Genomic DNA, 6,270 nt, shown 5'->3' with positions numbered 1-6,270 from the left:
ATGTCGAGTGGGAAAGCACCAGGAATAGATGGACTACCAAAGGAATTGCTTGAAGCTGGCGGTGAAATGGTAGAAAGATGGTTGTGTGATTTATGCAGGGATATAGTAGATGGACAAGCAGCTCCAAATGATTGGACTGAAAACATTATAATTCCAACACACAAGAAAGGGGACACCACCTTATGCAAAAATTATAGGCCTATCAGTCTATTACCACATGCTTATAAAGTTTTAGCAAAAATCATACAAAGTAGAATAGCAAGGCAAGAAGAGGAAATAATTGATGAGGGTCAAGCAGGATTTAGGGCGGGTAGAGGAACAATCGATCATGTATTCACCTTCTCACAAATCATAGAAAAATTCTGGGAGAAGGAAAAAGATCTGTATTGTGTATTTATTGACTTCAGGCAAGCGTTTGACTCCATATGGAGGGAAGGAATGATTAGGATTTTGAAGGAATGGGGATTAGAACCAAAAATACTGGAAACCATCAGGAGATTGTATGAAAGGACATCGGCTAGAGTAAGAAAAGGAAAGTGTTTGACAGAAGAGTTCATAACCACTGGTGGGGTTATACAGGGTTGCCCACTATCACCACACCTCTTCAACCTATACTTGGAATGGGTAATGAGAATGGCACTTGGAGATTATGAGGGTGGCATAGATATAGGAGGGACAAAAATATCTAATATGAGGTATGCAGATGACATAGTGCTTTTAGCAGAAACTAAGGAGGAACTTCAGAGAGTGTTGAGAATGGTGGAGGAGCAGTGCAGTAGGTATGAATTAGTGATAAATAGAGAGAAAACCAAAAGTATGAAAATTGGACGCCAGAGAGAGGCCTTAGAAATACAGCTATCAGAGGGAGAAGTGGAACAAGTCAATGAGTTTAAATATTTGGGTGTGTTTTTCACAGCAGATGGAAAGATGGAAAGAGCAATTCAAGACCGAATCTCAAGTGGCCAGAAATCATTTGGAAGGCTAAGAAGAATCTGGAAAGATAGAAATATATCCATTAAGTTGAAAATTAGGCTATTAAGAGCAATAGTAATCCCCACAGTGATATACGGTGCTGAATGCTGGATACTGAAGAAGAGAGAGGAGAAAAAGTTATTAGCCTTTGAAATGAAATGTCTGAGAAGAATCTGTGGTGTAAGATGGGAGGACAGAATTACGAACGAGAGAGTGAGAGAAATGGCTGGTGTTGAGGACACAATTCTGATTAGAGTGGAAGATATTCAGAGGAGATGGTTTGGGCATGTACAGAGGATGGAACAGGACAGATGGCCAAAGATAGTGCTTCATGGCCAAGTGGCCGGAAATAGACCGAGAGGACGACCAAGAGATACATGGGTGAAAACCTTCAAGAAAGCAAATGGAGGTGAGACATTTCAGCAGCTGGCACAGATGGCATTGGATAGGAGTCTCTGGAGAGAATGGCGATATCAGATGCAGGACCCAACCCGGAGAATTCCGGACGGGATTTAGTGAGTGAGTGATATGTATATGTATATGTATATATATATATATATATATATATATATATATATATATATATATATATATATATAATATATGTATGTATATGTGTATATATACATATATGTATATAGGCTATGTATATATATGTATATATATACATATATATGTATATGTATATATATATATATATATATATATATATATATATATATATATATATATATATATATATATATATATATATATATACATATATATATATATATATATATACATATATATATATATATATATATACATATATATATATATATATATATATATATATATATATATATATATACATATATATATATATATATATATATATATATGTATATATATTATATATATGTAAATGTATATATTATATATATATATATATATATATATATATATATATATATATATATATATATATATATATATATATTATATATATATATATATATATATATATATATATATATATATATATATATATATATATATATATATATATATATATGCGTAAACATCACAGGAAAACGTGATGCTCTGATGCAGAAGAACCACAGGGAAAATAAAGATATGAAATACAAGATTAAGTCCTGACTAATTTCATAATACTTCTTCAGAGTCCTCTGAATAAATATCACGGAAGTATCTTAAAATATCTATTTCTTTCACTTCTATTATTACTACTAGACTCGAAACATTGCATTTTAATATACTAAGGTAAAATTACTTGCACGATAATAATAACAAAATCATTGATCGTTTTTAACGAGCTGAAGGCAGGACAACAAATCAAGATAAAAACAGCTGAAATTATTTTCTAAAAACATTGGTGAGTAAAGTTGATGATTTCCAAGAAAATGAATGAGCTAAAGATGGAAATAAAATTGATTTAAAATTGTAATTACAAAGCCAGAAACTAGAGATTTTCAAATATTTTACTCCCCCACAAAATATGTCCAATCCTTCCTCTTCATTAACTAAATTTATGACAATCAGGGACTAGGGAAGCCATTCAGCTTGAAGGAAGTAGAGAAGTGGATATCATATGATATTCAAGGGATTACCTCAGAAATTACCTTAAATTTAGAAAAATTACTTTAAATTTAGAAAAATTACCTTAAATTTAGAAAAATTACCTTAAATTTAGAAAAATTACCTTAAATTTAGAAAAATTACCTTAAATTTAGAAAAATTACATTAAAATCAGAAAAATTACCTTAAATTCAGAAACAGGTTCTTCAAATTCAGAGAAATCACCTTAAATTCAGAAAAATTACCTTAAATTTAGAAAAATTACCTTAAATTCAGAAAAATTACCTTAAATTCCGAAAACTCAAAACGCAAAACAATTATATCCCGATTGACAAAAGCTATCTATTTTGTGAGAAATCTGAAAGATAAATTTTAGATACACAATGTTTTCTACAACCAAAAGATTACTTTATGAAAAAAATTACTTTGAAAGTACCATTACTCTAGAAATTTCCTCGAATCAACCAAAATGACTCTTTCTGGTGTTAATTCCCTTGACAATGAGAGCACTGAACTGAAGGCAGAAAGCATTTGACAATAGGTAGTAAACAAAATGAGAACTAGACGGGCATCATGTAAAGAGCCGCCTTCCACCGCTGCAGCTTATTGCTCGACCTTTTGCTCAACCTTGACCTTGACCATTGACTTTAACATGTATTACTTGGCATGAATTTCCACACACTCAAATGTGAACCAAGTTTGAAGTCTCTGTGATAACGATGCCCAAACTTATGGGCTGGTTACGTTAATTGGACATTTTGACTGTGACCTTGACCTTTGACCTTGACCTTCCTAAAATTAATCAGCCAGTATTTTACATAACAGTTAATCCCTGCAAGTTTCATTATTCTACTCAAACTGCGGGTTAAACATAACCTCCTTCAAACTTCATTGGCGAAGGTAAAAGACAGGATTTATACCGTGAAATTTACCAGTTTCAATTGGATGCAATTACTGGTAATTACTCAAATCCACCTATTGGTCGCTAACCTTAATACTCAATCTAATAAACCAGAATATTTTTAACGAATACAAGACCAGTGTTCACCTTAAGTGGGAGGAAATCCTTTTAATATTTCCTCAGACAAATAATCCCATAAATCAGATTAGTCAATAACCCACGAACCCTTGGGAGATATAAACTCAATTCGGGGGTGGGGGGATTTACCCTCAATCCGGGTGAATTTACCCTTAATTCCGGGGGATTTACCCCAATTCGGGAGGGGATTTACCCTAAAATCGGAGGGAATTTACTCTAAATTCTGGGGGGATTTACCCTCAATTTGAGAGGGATTTACCCTCAATTTGAGGGGGATTTACCCTCAATTTGAGGGGGGATTTATCCTCAATTCAGGGGTGATTTACCCTCAATCAGGGGGGATTTACCATTAATTCCTGGTGGGGGTATTTAACCTCCCAATCCTTAGGGAATTTAACCAAGAGTCCTTGGGTGGATTTAACTCCTAGTTTAACACAGAGTCCTATGGGGATTTGACCCAGAGTCTTTTGGGGGATTTAACCCAGTCCTTCGGAGATTTAACCCAGAGTCCTTAATAATAGCAAAAGTAACATTGCAAAAACCATCCCCGCCCCTTCTTTCGCATTAAAAACTTTACGCGTTAGCATTGCTTTGTTTTCGATGAAGGCAAGATGGTAAAGCTTTCAAGAGGTAACTGAAGACTTTCTTATTTTGCGAGTGTTTCAATATTGTCGATCAAAGAGTAGAGAGCAATACGCATTATGAAATGTTAAATGCTCCCGAATGAACATCAAAAATCGACCCTGGAGGTCCTGTAGAGAGTAGGGTTCCCCTGCTGTACAGGACTAGATGAGCAGACCTTGAAAGTAAAAATCGAGATTGTTGTAAAAATAACTGAAATTGCCTCTGAAAACACTGGTAAAGAAGTACTTGTTTCTTCCACGGAAATTAACGTGTTTACGAAGAATATAAAATGACTATGAAATTGTAACAATACCAGGAATACAGGATTTCCAAATGAAAATCATATTCTCAAACCACAAATATGTTCAAACCTTCCTCTGAATGAACAAGTACAATAATGTAAGACAATAACATTTAAAATCATAACACGTAATTAATTACATCATTTATGTTTTAATATATTCACGCCGTTAAGTAATAAAATAACCCCATTAATGTAAGATCACTGTTTAATAATTACTTAATTATATTAATAGATCAAGATAAGTCAATTAGATCTATAATTCTATTTACATCAGTAATAGCATAATTATATCATGAATCATTCTAATTAATCAAATAAATCAGTAATTAAAGATCAAATGAACCAATAATACATGAATCAATTCCTTGTATTGATACAATAAGACCGAATAATCAATAGAATTAGTATAATACAGTACAGAGGAGCAAAGAGATTTTACAATTTTCAAAAGTCAAAAATAAAAATTAACAAAACCTTCAACTCGTTATAACCAACAAGGTTTCTTGCTTGAGGGTACAACTCGGGCACACTACTCCATCTAATTTATCTTCCTCTTGTTTTGTTAAAGTTATTATAGTTTATATAAGAAATATTTGTTTAGGTGTTGTGGCTGTTCTTGAAATATTTTATTTTCCCGGTTTCCTTTCCTCACTGGGCTATTTTTCCCTGTTGGAGCCGTTGGATTTATAGCATCCTGCTTTTCCAAGTAGGGGGGTAGCTTAGCTATTAATAATAATAAAGGTCAATTTTTGTGAGCCACTTAGCACAACCATCAACTCACCTGTCACACCTTAATGAGAGGTATAGTCCATTTCTTTTAGCGATGCATATTTGCACCGACCCGCGGCGGTGCCCTTTTAGCTCGGAAGACAAGACAATTCTAACCAATGAGCGATCAGGAAACTTTTCCGAGCTAAAAGGGCACCGCCGCGAATCGGTGCAAATATGCATCGCTAAAAGAAATGGACTATAGATACTTCGACCTTGTGACTATCCGGGGAGTACCATCTTCCCGGTAATGTATATCAAACGCTGATTAATTATGTCCGTTTATATGACCTCATAGAATAGGTGACGAAGCTTCACTGACCTTATACAAACACACAGCAATCCTTTCAGCTTGGGGGGGATACCGGTAAATGTCTAGGAGAAGGCCGCACCCATTTTTCAAGTATTAACGACGAAAAACGGCAAAAAACAACCAGATTATTGTTGCACAGTGCATAGAAACATGAGGAAATGAATAAAAAAGAAAATAAGACTTAACTCTTACACACAAAATGTAAGCATAAACCTATTACTACAATTATGGGGGACCCCAGTGGGAAGCGGGGTTTTTGGGTGGGGGGAGGATGAGTAAAAGTGATTTTTCGGGGCACTACCGAACCTAATACAACTAACCAACCTACCCTGGGGGGCCTGTACCCCTACCTAGGCCTACCGGGGGGGGGCTCCGCCCCCTTGTGACCCCCCCCTTAAGGCCACAGTGATTTTCAGGGCACCACCGAACCTAATACACCCACCTAACCTAGCCTAATAGCCCTGTACCCCTACCAGGGGGGGGCTCCGCCCCCCCTGCGACCCCTCCTTAAGGACACTACCTAACACATCCATCAAACCAAATCCAAAGTGATGGTACTGCTGTATACATCGTTATACTATCACCATTATAATATACTCCATAAATTAATAAAGCTTACCTTAACCTGTTGGTTGATAAAGATGTGCTGCTGCTTTGAGGAAAACGTGA

The sequence above is a fragment of the Palaemon carinicauda genome, chromosome 12 (genome assembly GCF_036898095.1).
Source record: "Palaemon carinicauda isolate YSFRI2023 chromosome 12, ASM3689809v2, whole genome shotgun sequence".
Taxonomy (NCBI): Eukaryota; Metazoa; Arthropoda; class Malacostraca; order Decapoda; family Palaemonidae; genus Palaemon; species Palaemon carinicauda.
Note: the sequence above shows the minus strand (reverse complement) of the source record.